Genomic DNA, 17,074 nt, shown 5'->3' on the forward strand with positions numbered 1-17,074 from the left:
CCTTAGTGTGCCCGGGCAGAGGCTTTTTGGTACGTGACAGCTCCTCCCCCTTATCAAGGCAGAGATGACCATCTTGTCAACACCTATTTCTACTTTGTCTCACTGTGTGGGAGCAATACCTAAAAACTAGCTGCCAGCTACCCATGCTCATGTGACCCAGGATAAAGGCATCAGAAACCAAATGATTAGGATGGGGAAAAGGGCAACCTTCTAAGACTTCTGCTTTCAGAATTGTAACTTAAAATCTGACATTACCATTATTGAGGGCTTTAAATTAAATTGTGTTACACACCAAACTTGACACACCAACGTGCTAGTAATACTTTAACCCAATCCTATCCCATGGGATAGGTAGGCCACATAGTAATGAAAACCTAATTTAGCAGCTTTTCACTACCAGGACATATAAAACTTAAACGTGCATGTCCAACTTTTTGAATATACTGCACACTGCCCATTAGCTTGTTTAGGGCCTACCTAGTGTTGACTTATACTTATTAAAAAGGAAGGTTTATGTCTGACAAAATGTTTATTTTGCCAGATCGAAATGGCAGTTTAAACTGCACACACATGTGGCAATGACAGGCCTGAGACATGTTTAAAGAGCTACTTACCTAGGTGGCACAATCAGTGCTGAAGGCAACTAGTAGCATTTAATGTACAGGCCCTGGGCACATTTAGTACTACTTTACTAGGGACTCATAAGTAAATTAAATGTGCCTGTTGGGTGTAAGCCAATTTTACTATGGTTAAAGGAGAGAGCACAAGCACTTCAGCATGGATTAGCATTGGTTAAACTGTGCAGAGTCCTAAAAGCCCACAAAAACGGGTTAAGAAAACAGGAGGTTAAAGGCAAAAAGTTTGAGTTTGACGCAATAGAAGGGGCTCAGTCCAACACCAGACAATCAAGGAACCACACTTGAGACAAATGCAGTCTCATAGAGGTATGCTCATGGCCACTCTCTGTACAAGTAAAGTAGCATTCGGAAATAAAGTATTGTCTGTGCAAAAATTGATAAAGATGAGTGTGAACATGCCAATTCAATCAGATACCAATATATTATAGGATAGCATCCTTTTTTCTGTAAACGTCTGTGTTACTTAGTACTCCCCATTGAGTAGCAGATATGCAGTGCACAATGCGTGCCATATCTTTAAGGTGTTAAATGATGATGCGTTTTTGGTGTTGGAAATATGTAAAACAAGAACCCCTAATGATTGCCCAGCAAATCTTATATACATTTTACCACAGACTGCAAGGTTCTTTATTGTGTCCATTCTCAAAGGAAAGATGATGGGCTGGCAATTATAAATAGAAATCGATTTAGTTGTGAAAAAAAAGTCAAACTCAGCAATCATCTTCAAGCAACTTGCATCAAAAGAGAGGTTTTGCTAGCTTGTTCACATCAGCCTCAAAAACTGTAATAGTTCTTTCTTTACAAAGTTTATCAATTACAATTTATTTTGTAACCTTTTTAGGCATAGCAAAGTTTCTGTATTGAGGCCAACACTTTAATCGTGTGCTTGATTTACATCTTCTTTCAACTGACCCATGGCTGACTCACCACCATGATGTGCTAAGATTCTGATTCAGTTTAACCTCTCCACTCTCTAATCTAATGTAAGTGTATGAGCAGCATAATCTCCTAGCAACTGAATGTGAAGGAGTACTGTCACAATGTTAAACAAGCTACTCGGATGACATTTCCCAGTTCAAGAAATAATGATGATAACACGAAAGAAAATGGTCAAATCTTGTTTTTCACCAACCCATAAAGTGTGAACCACAAAGGTTACATCTGGAACAGCAATGTAGGAAAAAACTGAAAGAGACAAATAAGCTTTCTTAGACATATATTGCAGTAGTTAACCATGCACCGCCCTGGGCATTCTCTACTGTGTTGCATTCAAAAAACACCAAAGACCTCCACTTTTCTATAGAGAATGTTCCTCTCTTAGTTTCTATCATTTATACAATTGGCCACAGCTTGTTTTCTTAGAATATTTAAGATCTTTCTTCACAAACTGGCTTTGAGGCCGTTTTCACTTTAGTGCTTTAGCTCCAACTTTCCAATTATTGTCTAGGTAATTCTTTGAATGCATTTTACAAGATTACATAAAGAGAGTGCACAACGTCAACCTGAGCTAAATGATGAAAATAGGGGGACAAACTTAAGTTAAAAATAATAATGTTTCCTTAAATAAAAGCTTTTTTTTGCATAATGAATGTCTTAATTTAAAATAAAGTAAGTGGGAGTTACTGGTAAGTAGCCCTCTAATTATGTCTGGCCTGCCATTGCAGAGCCTGTATGTGCAGGTTAAACTGCCATTTCGGCCTGGCAAAATAAACTTTTTGCCAGGCCCAAAATCTCATTTTAATACGTACGAGTCACCCTAGGCAGCCCTTGGACAGCCCAGAGACCAGGTTGAATGTATTTAAAAAGTAGGACATGTACATGTCCTGGTAGTGAAAAACTCTTAACTTTATTTGTTCCAATAGTACAGGACCAATCTCTCCCAAACGATTTTTGATTTTGATTGATCTTAATTGTATAGTTTCTAAAGCACACAAATGCCCTTAGCCGTCTTGGCACTGGCATTCATCAAATTCGGATCTGTTTGCAACAGCTGGAGGAAAGAAGCTAGAAAAAAAGGGATAACAGCCAAGATTTCAGTTTCCCTGCAGAAACTCACCACGTTGATCTGACTTTTAAGGTGTGTTGATATTGATAATAACAATGTTAACTAATGTTACACTAGCATACACAAACATAATCGTAACCCTATTGTCAAATTCGTATGTGATGAATGTTCCATAAACCTCCCCTCAAAAATATGTGATCAGGCAGGCTCTAAAACCCAGGCTCACAGTAACTGGTTACCAGGTCACAGATGGAGTGGCATGTAGCCAGCAGACAAACACACGAACAGGAAACTCAGGTCCATTTCCCAGATAAGCACAGTGACACCACAATGGTCCAGGGAAATTGGCCCCTATAAGGCGCACATGCCCAGAGGGTTGCACACATTCCCAAAAACCATAAAGCCAGCTGCCATATGGAGTCGGGAACACGCAGCCAATCAGGATACAACACACACAGTAAATGAAGTGATCATGCACCCCTCATGCTTGACTTCTGGACACACCACCCACTGGCCCATATTGTGTTCAAGCAAGGTTGAGACTCACCTGCATGCATTAGCTATCAGGGCCTGTTTTATGACTCCACCGACAAGGCCTGCATTCTTTTACCAAATGAGGATTGCCATATGTACTTGTATTGCTCTCACAACTGTATACAATTCACTTGGTTTGATTGTACTTTAAGACAGTCCTAAGATCCATTTCTGTAAGCTGCACTCCCGACCACAGTGTTTATTAAACCACCTGTTCTTGTTATGCCAAATGACTCTTGTCTTCTGTTATTTCAAGGTTTTTGGAACACTAACTCATTTAGACCCTGCTGATCTCAGCAGTCTATTCAGAGTATACCAGACAATTTTTCTTCTCGAATAATCTGGTCCGTTGCAATGCAGGGTTTTATGTTGCAAACAAAAGGCATGAAGGCCACTCTTTTCTTAATTGGAAGCCATTTAAGCTCCGTCATGGCAGCTGAGACTGATTTGAATTTTGAGATCTTCTTCAGAAGACAATCGGCTGTGCTCAGCAACATCTGAAGCTTATTTATAGAGCGTTATGAGATACCAAGAAATAGGGCACAGCAATAATCCATTCGGGATAACACTTCTAAATAATACTGCAGGACGTTGCAATAATAGAGTCTGGATAAAACCAGCGGAATGAATACTGATTTTTGCCAGTCAAAAGGGCTAAAAGGGAGAATATTCCTCAACATTTTCAACAAAAAAACCAGGACGAGGTTATATTATTGATATGATCCTAAGAAGATAATGCAGCATCAGCAATTACTCCCAGGTTCCTGACTGTGGATACTGGTGGTAGGGGGGACCCAAGGTCACCACAAGTGATTCCAGAATTAACTGTCCTTTCCAAAGAGAAGGACCTCAGCAACCTCACCTCCATCACTCCAGATAGAGACAGAAATGTGGGTGTGGTCTGGATAGGACACTGTAGCAAAATGAAAAGAGCGAATTAGCTTCACTAAGGGTGCCACATAGATACTAAAAAGCATTGGGCTAATAGAGGACCCCTGGGGAACACCACAAGGCAGAACAAAAGGTGTTGAATTAAACTTCATAAAGGCCACAGTCTGCTCTCTGTTTGTTGAAGAGGAGGATAGCAGGGCATTGACCAAACCAGCAATACCTTTTCCTGGTAGACTCTTAAACAAAACTACATGTCAAAGGTTGTGGATAGGTCCAAAAGAACCACTGTAGCCCTGACTCCATTATCCATGATATGTCTAATCTCCTTTGTGCATAAACCAATGTGCGTTGACTCTATTTCTGTGACTTTCTACTTGTTTTAGTGCACCAACTTGGAAGCTGCCTCAGTAATCAATGCTGTGAAGGTAGCTGTCACTGCATAAGTGTCATCCATCAGCTGCGGCTACATGGCTTCAAGTCTGTCTGACAAATCCATCTTGTTAATTCAGTTCCAGGCCAGGATCCTTTTACTCGCCCTACTATTTTAGCTATGGATTTTGAGGTAGGGACAGTCAGGCTGAAGCAGATCACCTTCTGATCCTACCAGTTGATAGGTAGAGCAGCTTCCACCTTAACAATTATTGGAAACAATGCCATCAGGCGTATATCCTGCAACATTTGTGACGGTGTTCCCCAACTGAGTTAAGTTAAAGCAACTCATGGTGTCAATTAAAGATTCAGAATCTATGTTCTTAGAGGCATTCAGGTGAATAATAAAATTAATAGGCAAGGTAACATTAGGGTAATCATCAGTTATCTCGTAAGGCTTCCAGAAACTTTTTTTAGGGACTGTCGCCCTGTAGATCAGAAGCCCGTAGTACATAACATTATTTGTTAGTTCACATTTAAAAGTTTACTAGGTTGACCGATTCACAGGTTATCTCCGAGGACCCACGATATACTAATGCTAATCCTCCACCTCGTTTGCGAGCCTGATCAGGTGTACCAACAACGCATCCTGCTAGCAGAGCTGTGGCAATGTCTGGGTTTGTGGTCTCATCTGTCCAAGTTTCCATCAGGAATACTAAATGGGGAGTTCAGAATAATTGACTTAAAGGCAAAAGTTAACCTGGCTGGTATACTGGTGATTGTTGCTCCATCCGACAGTCAAAGTTACAATTAGTGCAGTGGAAAAACTTCAGCACCTTTACTAGGAAAAAAAGCCTACCTGAGGTAATAGAGATTCACTTCTATATTTGTGAGAGGGAGAACAACCAGGGGTCCTGGCGAAGTCTTCGTGTTAATGGCAACAGCTGGGATTGCCTTTGGTGCACCCACTGTGTACCCCTGCTGCATGGACACACTGACATCAGCCCTAAAAAGCCTATTTTGTTTGTCCAAAAAAATAGTAAGAGAAACTAGTAATAACTAATTACACAGTTGCTAACAAGAGTGCCCACCTCTAGAAACCAGCCACCATTTATGGTCTCAAATACAATATATAAGCACAAAAAGTAAGAGAGGCATTATTGTATAGACAACACTCATAGGGTTTAATCCTAAAAAAGCATGAAAGGAAAACGATGACAGAAAAAGCAGTTTTTCTCTAAATGTTGTTGTGAATCCGAGAATAAGGTCCATGAAGCACAAAGATTCCACAGGGTATTGGCCCAGGTAAATAGATGATGTCCGTAATAAATTCCTGATCAAAGATCTGAATAGAAATGCTGAGCATAATCCGTAAGGATTATACTGAGCATTCGTGCTTGTGCTTAATGGACCTTATTCTCTGATTCACCACCACATTTAGAGAAAAACTGTTATTTCTGTAATCGTTTTCTATTCATGTTTTTGGGATTAAACCCTATGATTCAATACAATAATGCCTCTCTTACTTTGTGTGCTTATATATTGTATTTGTACTTTTTGTGCTTAATTAATGGTTGTCAAGGTTCTTTAAAGAATTCCCCCACACAGTAAAAACAACAAGAAGATGACAATGAATGCAGTGCAGTCATGCTGACATCAGCCCTAAATAGCCTCCTCCTGGAGGAAAGCTAGAGTGTAAACTGTTACAAATGGCAGCCAGACCACACTCGCTCTTACTGGTGAGTAAAAATGTCCCAGAAAGGTGGGATAACCTTATTATAAGAGAAAAAACCTTTAAGTCTGGTGTCTCTGGAATCCTAATTTAAAATCCTAGCTTATGGTGAAGTCGGATTTTAAATTACAAATCTGAAAATGTCACTTTTAGAAAGTTGACATTTTCTTACTTTAGCCCTTTAGTTATGCTGCCTGTCTCTGACCACATGTATGGGGTGGGTGACAGCTGGGCTTTGTGCATTCTCCTTAGACAGCCATGCAAAATGGGAGCTTAGGTGTGACTTGAAGGCCATTCTGGCAGGATGGGAGGGAGAAGCATACCTGCTTCTGCACCTGGACATCTGTGAGTCTGCCCGGCCGAGTTGTGACACCCCAGTCCTGGACCAATGGAAGTGAGGACTAAGGTGCTTTCTTCTTCAAAACCCACACTTCCTATGTCAAACAGCTCCATGCAATGCTGTTGCATGGAGCAGAACTAGCACATCGCCCCTGTTGCGTGGATCAGACCCGGTGATCATTCCTGTTGTGTCAATCGAAACCAGCACATTGCTCCTGTTGTGTGACCTGAACTGGTGCATCACCTCTGCTGAGTCGATGGCACCAGCGTATAACCTCTGGAACCACCACTGCACAATTTTCCGCATCTCCGCTGATGGCAGCCTCGATGATGAATCTCTGCATCGCATCTCTTCGCTCATCGGAGCCGACTCATCATTGCTAATGCACGGATCAGGACTGGCGCATTGCCCCCATCTCGTGGATCGACACATCACTTCAGCTATGGCCTACATCTTTGACGTTGACGCAGTCCGACCAAGGTAGTTTTGCTCAGCCGGCCTCACTGAGTCCCTGATTCCAGCCCATACTCCAGGGCAGGTAGCCTGAACTTTTGACTTTGTCTTTGTCTGGAGCAACCAAATATCCCAAGTAAGCATTTATTTCTTCTAAGCGCTATTTTACAGTTTCTTCTTTACAAATTAATATCTCAAGTTCTACTTATTGGAATTTGGTTGTTTAGGTCTTGTTTTATTCATTACATTATGAGCTACGTTACTAAACAGGTGTGGATTATTTTTGTGTGGTATATTTACTGTTCTACAATTTGAAGTGTTACACAAATACTTTACACATTGCCTCTAAAGTTAAACCTGACTGCTCTCTGCCAAGCTACCAGAGGGTGAGCAGAGGTTCATTAAGGGTTACCTACGACTTACCCTGACTAGGATTGTAGTTTCTGGTTGGCTAGGGCTTATGCCCCAATCAACATTCAACCTATTTGCTAACATTGTTGGCAGGGGGGATAGGACTTGTGGGGTCTCAAAGTGCTGAGGGTGGGAAGGGAGGGGCACACACCTCCCAGAAGATCGCAGAGCTCTGTCGAAGAGCCAGGTCCTGAGGTCCTTCAGGAATTTGGGGAGTGTTGGTGTCTGTCAGAGGTGGAGGGAGAGGGAGTTCAATGCCATGGCTGAGAGGAGGGAGAAGGAGAGTCCTCCCGATTTGGTCTTCTTGGTGCATGGTCCCATTGCAAAGGAGAGCTGAGCCAAGTGGAGGGACCTTTGGGGTGTGTGGAAAGTGAGGGGGTGGTTCATGTAGGTTGGTCCGATGTTGAGGAGGGCTTTATGGGTGTGGGTGAGTAGTTTGAAGGTGATTCTCTTCTCGACTGGGTACCAGTGTAGTGTCTGAAAAGTGTTGGCTGATGTGGCAGTGGCGGGGTAGGTTGAGGACTAGAAACTAACAGGAGGAGGGAGGGAGAGGAGGAAGTGGATTCTGTCTCCCCTAGCAATTTATCTAAACAAAAAGGAATCCACTCTGGTAGTGGTGGTGATCCCTACAATGGTGGGGAGCACACAGTGTTGTTTTTAAATACTCCTCACACACCAACAGGCCCCTTGGTGTCATGCTTCATCATCGGGGTCTTCGCACCCCTCTACGGGATGCGGCATGCTACGACTCACGACTACGTAGGAGCAATGAAAGTGGACTGTGTTGATGTGTGTGAAGGAAATAAGTGTGAGTGGTGAGGTGATGGAAAGTGATGGTTAAAAGATACCTGGCTCGTAGGAGAAAAAATAATAAAACATTTTTATTAAGCCCTCGGCTGGTATCGTTAAAAAGGTGCAAGGTGAGGTTGTCTGTTACTGGTTAGGGTACGTCAACCTCAAAATTGCGTCGACATGTTTGAACTTATGGTATCATACCGTCGGAGCCGCGTAGAGGGGAAGACAGCCTACCAGGCTTTGCAGTAACCGTTGCTAAATTGAGCAGGAAGAAAAGAACCCCTAATACTACGCTTTGGCTCATGAGGCCAGTTAGCCTTTGTCCATAAGTTCTGTACTATTAACGCCAATTGGGCGCAACAGACTTCATTCATTATAACACGATTAGGTACATTTCACCTTTTAACTTCTGTAGAGCACACTTTGACATCTACATTTTCATGTGAGTAAGGTGAGGATAACTGTGCATATCCTTGTCCTGAAAAAGGAGTTTTCACACTCCGAAAAATGTCGACGCACTTTTGAGGTTGACGTACCCTAACCAGTAACAGACAACCTCACCTTGCACCTTTTTAACGATACCAGCCGAGGGCTTAATACATTTTTTACATTATTTTTTCTCCTACAAGCCAGGTATCTTTTAACCATCACTTTCCATCACCTCACCACTACTCACACTTATTTCCTTCACACACATCAATACATTGTCCGCTTTCAGTGCTCCCACGTAGTCATGAGTTGTAGCACGCCGCATCCCGTAGAGGGGTGCGAAGACCCCGATGATGAAGCATGACACCAAGGGGCCTGTTGGTGTGTGAGGGGTATTTAAAAACAACACTGTGTGCTCCCCACCATTGTAGAGATCACCACCACTACCAGAGTGGATTTCTTTTTGTTTAGATAGGTTGAGGACTAGTCTGGCGGTGGCATTCTGGATGTTCTAGACTTTGCGGGTGAGGTTATTGTTGATTCCGGAATAGAGTAAGTTTCAGTAGGCCAGTCTGCTGTTGATGAGGGTGTGGGTGATGGTTTTCCTGTGTTCAAGGGGAATCCAGTTGAAGGTCTTTCGGAGTAGGCTGAGGGTGTGATAGCTTGAAGAAGTGACAGTGTTGAGATCTCGCTGTCCATTTTGAGTTCAGAGTCCAGGAAAATTCCGAGGTTGTGTGCATAATCCGTGAGGGAAGGAGGGTTCCAGAGGGCTGGGGTCTACCAGGTGTCATTGCAGACATCAGGTGTGGGCCCATGATGAGCACCTCAGTATAGCCCATGCTGAGTTGTAGGCAGCTGTTCTTCATCCACCTGGTGACTGCATTCATTCTGTCTTGAAATTTATGTTTGGAGTGGATGGGTTCATTGGACAGAAAGAGGATGAGTTGGGTGTTGTCTGCATACGTTACAATGTTGATTACAAGTGATCTGACGATGGATGCGAGCGGGCCATGTAGACGTTGTACAGGGTCAAGCTGATGAAGTAACCTTAGGGGACTCTGCAGGTGGTCAGTGTGTGTTCCGAGAGAAAGGGAGGGAGTCTGACCATCTGCATTCTGCGGAGAGGAATGTTTCTGATTTCTGCGTTGTGGTAGTCTAGAAGGGAGCTGATGTTATCTGTCGCTGCAAGTAGGGTGGTTTTGGTGCTATGGTTCTTCCTGAAGCCTGATTGGGAGAAGTTGAGAAGGTTGTTTTCTTCTATGAAGGCAGTGAGTAGACTGTTGATGGCCTTTTCCACGATGCTAGCTGGATACAGGAGCAAGGAGATAGGTCTGAAGTGTTTGAGATCGGTGGGGTCAGCCGAGGGTACTTAAGACTCCTTTTTTCTCTCCATCTGTCATTTGTTTCAAATTTGATTCCTGTTTCACCTTCATAAACGTGGTGCTCGCTTGTTATTCCACCTGTGATACTTTAACAGATTGGAAATGGATTCCAACTTCTTAGCAGGCTACAACAGAATGAACCTGGTCCCCAGTGAAGCCCTCAGCAAGGCTAAGCTGAGGAAGTTCTCTAAGGACAGAGGGATGGCTAAAAAAGGGCTCCACCAAGCAGGACCTGCAGGATGCCCTGTATGCTTTTGAGGATGCACGTTGGCTGAAGACTGCAGTAGAGGACCAAAAGGGCGATGACTATGAGAAGAATAATGAAGAGGAGGAGGACAATTACTTAGCAGTGGCTCCAGAGGAGAGAAGGGAGCCCATAGAGAGGGAGTTCCCTTATATCCAATTCAGGCAGTGGAGTTAGGTTAGGTTAAGTTAGGTTAGGCTAGGCTGACTTGTTGAGTACACAGCTGCCCCAGCAAAGGGGTGCCCTGGGGCTAAAAGCAATAAAGGCCACTAACAACAATGATCCCATCAAGATGAGCAAGAGAAAAAGCCAGAGGGCCATAAAGAGCCACAGATACAGACAGAAGGACGTGGACTGCAAAATCGAAAAAGAAGGGAAAAGATAAGTCTTCAGTGCTTTCTGAAATGTCAGATAGTTGTCCATCCTCCGATGTGTACAGGAAGGGCATTCCACAGTTTAGCTGCTAGTGTGCGAAAGGAGCGCCCACCGGCGCAAGCCCTCTTGACCCAGGGGACAATTGCCAGGTGTTGACCTGCTGAGCGAAGATGACGAGTAGGGATGTAGGCAGAAAGCAAGCCCGTTAGAATGCCAGGTGCAGAGGAGTTCAAGATCCTGAACGCAAAGTAGAGGGACTTAAACTTCACCCGTTTTTCCACTGATAGCTAATGAAGCTGTCGAATTGCCATGGAGGAGGGGAAGCACCTAGGCATGGTTCTGGTGGCCATATTTTAGACTCTCTGCAGTCTCAACATCTTCATCTTGTTGGCCCCCAAGTAGAGCAGGCTGGCATAGTCCAGTCTCGACAACACTGATGCCTGGACAATCATCTGTTGGATGGAAGGGTAAAAAAAACAGCAGAGCTTTGAGCCCACATGGGATGCCAAAACATGTTGCCGCCACCTTCTTAGTCTGGGTTTGGAAGCTAAGGTTCGAATCAACCCAGACACAAAGGTTCCAGTGTGGTGGGCCACCACTGTTCACTCTATAGCTCAAGATGTTTCTCAACCAACAAGACCTCAGACATGCTGGTGTTGAGCTGGAGACAGTTGGCCGTCATCCACCCTGCGACGTCTGCAAGACCACTCCGGAATTAGCAGCATCATTCAAACAGTCATCGGAGAGGGCAACTACTAATTGTGTATCGTCAGAATATAATACTATAGTCAGCCCTCTCCTCTAGGCTACCGCAGCTAGGGGCAGAACATACAGGTTGAAAAGCTTTGGACTTAACACAGACCCCTGCAGCACTTCTTGTTTGATAGGATGGATTCTGGAGGTGAAAGGGGGGGGGGCACACCTGGAAGGACCTATCCGAAAGAGAGGAGATAAAACAATCCAGGGTGAGGCCCACTATGCCAGCCTCCCTTCAACCTACGTATCAAATGCAGCACTGAGATCCAGTAGTATCAGTGCCGAAGCACATCCCTCATCCAGTGCTTCTCTCAGATATTCAGTCGCAGCTAGGACAGCTGACTCTGTACTCAGACCCGGCCGAAACCAGCACTGGGAGGAGTCCAGTATGGTATTGTCCTCCAGTTAGCCTGACAAGATGGAATTTATAAAGGCTTCGGAGATCTTAGAGGCCCAAGGAAGCAGGGAAATAGGGTGAAAGTTCTCCGGTTTAGCTGGATCGAGGGTGGGCTTCTTTAATAGCGGCATTACCCTAGCCTGATTCCATAAGCTGGGAATCATGGTCATAGACAGAGAAATGTTAATAACCTGGCCCAGAGGTGTGAGAAGCACAGGAAGCAGTCTCATAAGATGGTCAGGCTTCATAGGGTCAGTATTGGCTGGAAGGTGGCCAATGTATGGGCAGAAAGGGGTGCATCCCCAGAGTCATAGCCCATGGTAACCTGAGGAAAGATCTTATAAATGTTATCCACCTTATGTATAAAGAAGGTGGCAAGGTCCTCACAGCGTTTTTTCTGACTTAATGGCAGACGTCGCAGGTGCCCCAGCATTTTAAAGATTATTATAAATAGAAGAAAACAAAATTAGAAGGGTTACGGCTGTTTCTGATCTCTTCAGCAAAATGTGCTACCCATGTTTCTGGACAGCCCTATGGTAATTCTTAATGGCTGACTGATCAAGATGGAATCAAAGTCTTGCCTCCAAGCCCTCTCCATCTGTTTACATGCTTTACGCAAATTGGTAAGATCGTTATACCATGGGTTGGAGTTAGTACTCCGACACTTAGATTGTTTTGCAGGGATCATGTCATCCAGAGGATGTTGTAGCCAGTCTGATAGCACTTCACTGGCGGCATCTGGATCTTCCGGCCAGCTAGGCATGCACAAGGAGAGGATGGTACTGAGATGATCAAGGTTTAATTTGTGCCAGGGGCAATGGGCGAGTACGTCTGAGGTGATTTTCGAGAGGGCACAACCCAGGAAAGCATCATAGGAATCAAGTAATAATCAGACCAACATAACTGTATAGGGTCTGAGACAGGGAGACATGAAAGACTGGAGAAGACTGGTATCTTCTCCCAAACCCTGTCTCTTTAGACTGCAGCTTGCCCAACTGGATGTAGAGGAGAGACGAGCTGAGTCTCACAAAACACTATTAGAGGAAAATAAATCTAAGGGAACAAGAGCCTTGGAAGAAAGAAAGATCGTCTTGGATCCTAAAGTGATTCTTAAAGATCTGGACTTGAAGGTTCAACAGCTGCTAGAATCTAGCAAAAATGATGGTAGCAAAACTTTAATGTCTAGTGCTGAAGGAAGGGTCCAAATACCTAGAGACTTGGTGCCTGACTTCAAGGAAGGGGACGGCATAGACAGTTGGCTTCAGGCATATGAAGTAGCTCTAGAGGTACACAGGTCCCCTGAGGAGCATTGGAGAGATGACTGTTGGAGGTATAGTGCTGGATATGGTAGGGCTGCCCTATTGGCTCTTGTTAAGGGGGACAGGCTAAGGTATCTCACCATGAAGGATTCACCCCAGAATAGTACAGTTTGAGATTCAGGGGTAGTCTGAAACTGTCTCATCATTCCTGGGGGGATTTTGTGGATTACTTTTGCAAGATGGTAGAATGAAGGGTAGTTTGGTAAACTCTTATGAGGGGCCGTATATTTTGATCGCCAGAGAGCATATGTTTAGTCACTGTTTTTCAGAGTTATACCAATACCTGATTCAATGCAAGCTCACTGACCCCAGGGAGCTTGCCAAGTAGGCAGCCCTCTGGGTGAGTACCAGAGTGTCTGGAAAGGCACTGGGGAGTGATCCTAAGGAGGGTTGCTCAGGTTCCCCTCAACAGAGTGAGAGAGAGGTACACAGTGACCCAGACAGGTCCCAGTATGGTGAGGGGAAAATGGGTCCCTTGTCCATTCAAAGCGTAGGAGGAGAGGTTATGGTGGGCAGAGGCCCAGGGTACCCTATTTCCACCCCCAGAATGTGGGTTGCTCTCAAAGGAGGGACTAGCAGAGAGACTTGGTCTGTACCAAGAGAGCTACCACAGGTGCAGCAGAGGGTACATAGGCCAAGTTAAAGGTCCTTGTAAATGCTGCGTGCGAGCTGCCCCTACACGCAGGGGAGAGTGCAAGCAGCAAAGCCTGAGGACAGTGAAGTCATGACAGTGAGACCAAGTAACCCACACCGCACCGTGGAAGATCTGCTCATCCGGGGACCTTGAGCTGCAGCACCTCAGGCTTCGCTTCCCCGTGATTGGCAAATCCTCACTACTATGGCCTGAAGACTACCTCATGCAACGCAAGGACAGACCCAGTTTTAGGAAGACCAAGAGTATCAAGGCATCTCATCTGCAACCTTATCCAATCACGTCTAACAGCAATATCTCGCCCCAGGGCCCGACTCTCTGAAATGGCTGCCCACTGATATTCTAAAATGGCAGATGGGTCCAGGCAACAACAGGTATCAGGCTCCTGTCAACAAGTAAGATCCGCTTTCTGGCTCTTTTATTCTCACTTGAACCTACCTAATAACAGCCTACTCAGTCATCATGTTTATTTACATCAATGCCTAAACTTGTCTTTGTAGGGTCGCACTCCATTCTGCCTGACCCAAAGATGGCAGATAGCCACGAGGCATCGTAATTTCATTGGATGTGCTTTCTGAGCATCAACATCATTTTCAAGATAAAAATCTGAGCGTAAACAACTCTCTGAGCACTGATGGTACACCCATTGAAATCTGCTCTACTGTATATCTGTCTGTGTTCCAACCAACTTTGCAACTTAAGTCACTTGTCACAGCAGCCACCATCTTGAAATTAGGCAATGGTTCCTTAGAAAAATCTGCACTTCTCTGTTTGCCCATGGTTGGGCCATCTATAGACAAGCAACAGGGGCTGCAGTGCCAGTCGACTGCTTTCAGTGCACCAGCAATCTCTGCTTGTCCACAGCTGGGGAATATATATGTCCCGATGGCTTCCATTTTGGAACCAGATGGTTGCCTTTTGAGAGACTTCAATTCTCTGTCCACACACTGCTGGGCAGACACCTGCCCTCTTTTGGAAAGGTCCGTCCCTGCCTCAGGGCCTTTAATCTTCTCTATGGTCTACAACACCAGAGACCCATCCAGAGGTGGCTAGGGAAAAAGAAGCCATCAGCCCGCACACTTAAGCCAAGGCTATGCCTGGTACTTAACCCTGTGTCAAACACCTAACTCTTTGGAATCTGTGCTCACATACCCAAGACACCTTACCCTGAGTGACTATGAAGACTTCATTCCCCTCAATTACCCAGCTCTTCATATCAATGACTCCGGATTTCTACTAATCCTAGTCCCATCTACCTATCTTCCTAGGTCTATCAAATTAGGTCTCCTTTGAACCCAAAGATCATAGTGTCCTTTGCCAGGCTTGGGACAATTTTTTGACAACCATTGTTACCCTAGCAATGTTTACATAAATCAATACTTATAACTTCCCAACTGGTATCAGCCTCCAACATGTCGATGACACCTGTTGCCACCAGATCCCCTCCATCGCCCCTTTCAAAAATTGGCTCCAATGCATTCAACATCAAATACCCCCAACATCTTTCCAAACGTGCAATTAAAACGTGAAACCCATGACTTTGAGAGACATCAGGGAAACCGTCTTTGGCGACCAATACCACTGGATCAGATCCTTATGCAGTTTTCTCCCATTCTGTTTTCTCTCTAACATCCCCTTTGGAGCAAACTCAAATGCTGCTCTCACTTTGGCCTCTTGGGCTAACTTTCTATATCCATTTAGAACAATGGAAAGATCATGTTCTAAGGCAGCGACACAATCATGGACACAATCAACTTAATTTATCTCACCCTAAGTCCCTCCTACAATCCTCCACGATCCCCCTCTTCCCAGACTCAAATGGGCACAACCACCCCTAGACAACTCTGACCTACTCCTTCTCCTAAAGAGTCATACAGCTTCTAATTCTGCTACCCCTCCACCTATCTTCCTGTAGAGGGCTGCCCGATTTCCACCATGATCTCTGATTGCATTCAAACTCATACACACCATCCCAGTACGCGCTCATCCCCTCCTAACTTGATACAAATCCCAACTACCCTCTAGGAATAGCACAGTCAGCAAGGCAACAGCTTCTCTCTGAACTGCATGCTACACAATTGTAGATCTACAGTCAAACACAATCTAGAGATATCAGACTCAACCATGTCTCTTTTAACCACACTCTAGACCTTCTCTTTCCTCCCAATGACTCCATTTTGCATTGTGACACGGTGGAGGTCTCGCACTCATTCACTAAAACTCTCTCGTTTGCTGAACCCTCCCAGTGACTCACTTTCAGACTTTTAAATTCATGTCGGTGGAACTGTCCACCTCCACTACCTCCAACCTCAGATTAAATGTGATTTACCACCCACCAAATCAAAAAAACACCTTCATTGAGAAATGCATGGTATTCTTCACCTCCCAACTTATCAGCTCCAACAATAGTATCTTCCTTGGAGACTTCAACATCCACTGGGGAGGCATGCACAACAGTCATGTGGACTCATTTATCTCCTTTCTCAATGCCAGCTATCTCCAACAACACTACTATAAACCTACACACCACAAAGACGCCATTCTGGATTTGATAATGTCCAATTACCTCTACCTAAAGCAATATTAGCACATCCCAGTCAAAAGGTTTGATCACATGCAGATCTCATTCTCTCTAACTGGCTCTTATACCAAAACATAGGGGCAACCCAAGAAAGAGAATATTTGGTTCAGAGACACATCCAACCTTGACGCAGAAGCCATGGCCATCATGGCCCTTCCCACCCTAATTTCCATTACACCTCATCTTGATATTAACAAGGCCACTGGTAAGTACAACTCCTGCAAGGAATTCAATTTTGACAAATGTGCACCACTGAAGTGAAATGTATCCAGACCAAAACCCTCTAGTACCTGGTTATCAGAAGAGCTTTATGTAAATGTAAATGAAGTATACTTTTAAAGCGCAATTACTCCATCGCTGTATACCGCTGGGGAACCCGTCCTGGCTTTCCCTGTGAGATGGTCCCTCCTGGGCACTCCCAAGGTGAGACCAGGCATCCCCGGCATTGAAGGGGCCGTTGTGAAGATTAAGCAAGCTATTGCCCAGAGTTGCAGAGTGGAGCCCAAGGTTAGAGTAGGCGCCGAGGTGAGAATTGTCCGCTGACATTGACCCAAGACCCTGCCGCGTTCGGAATTGAACCCTGGTCCCCGGCCGATCTCAGCTTCCTGGTCTGCCGCCTCTAACCACTGAGCCACACTTCTCCAAAAGCTTAGCAGAAAATGCAAGAAAGAGAGGAGACAAGCACCATCTCACCTGAGTATGGCTGAGCTTCACAAAGCAAGAAAACAGTACAGAGACCAAATCCTCAGAGCCAAATCCTCCTCTATCAAA

This window comes from Lissotriton vulgaris, chromosome 8 (genome assembly GCF_964263255.1).
Source record: "Lissotriton vulgaris chromosome 8, aLisVul1.2, whole genome shotgun sequence".
NCBI lineage: Eukaryota > Metazoa > Chordata > Amphibia > Caudata > Salamandridae > Lissotriton > Lissotriton vulgaris.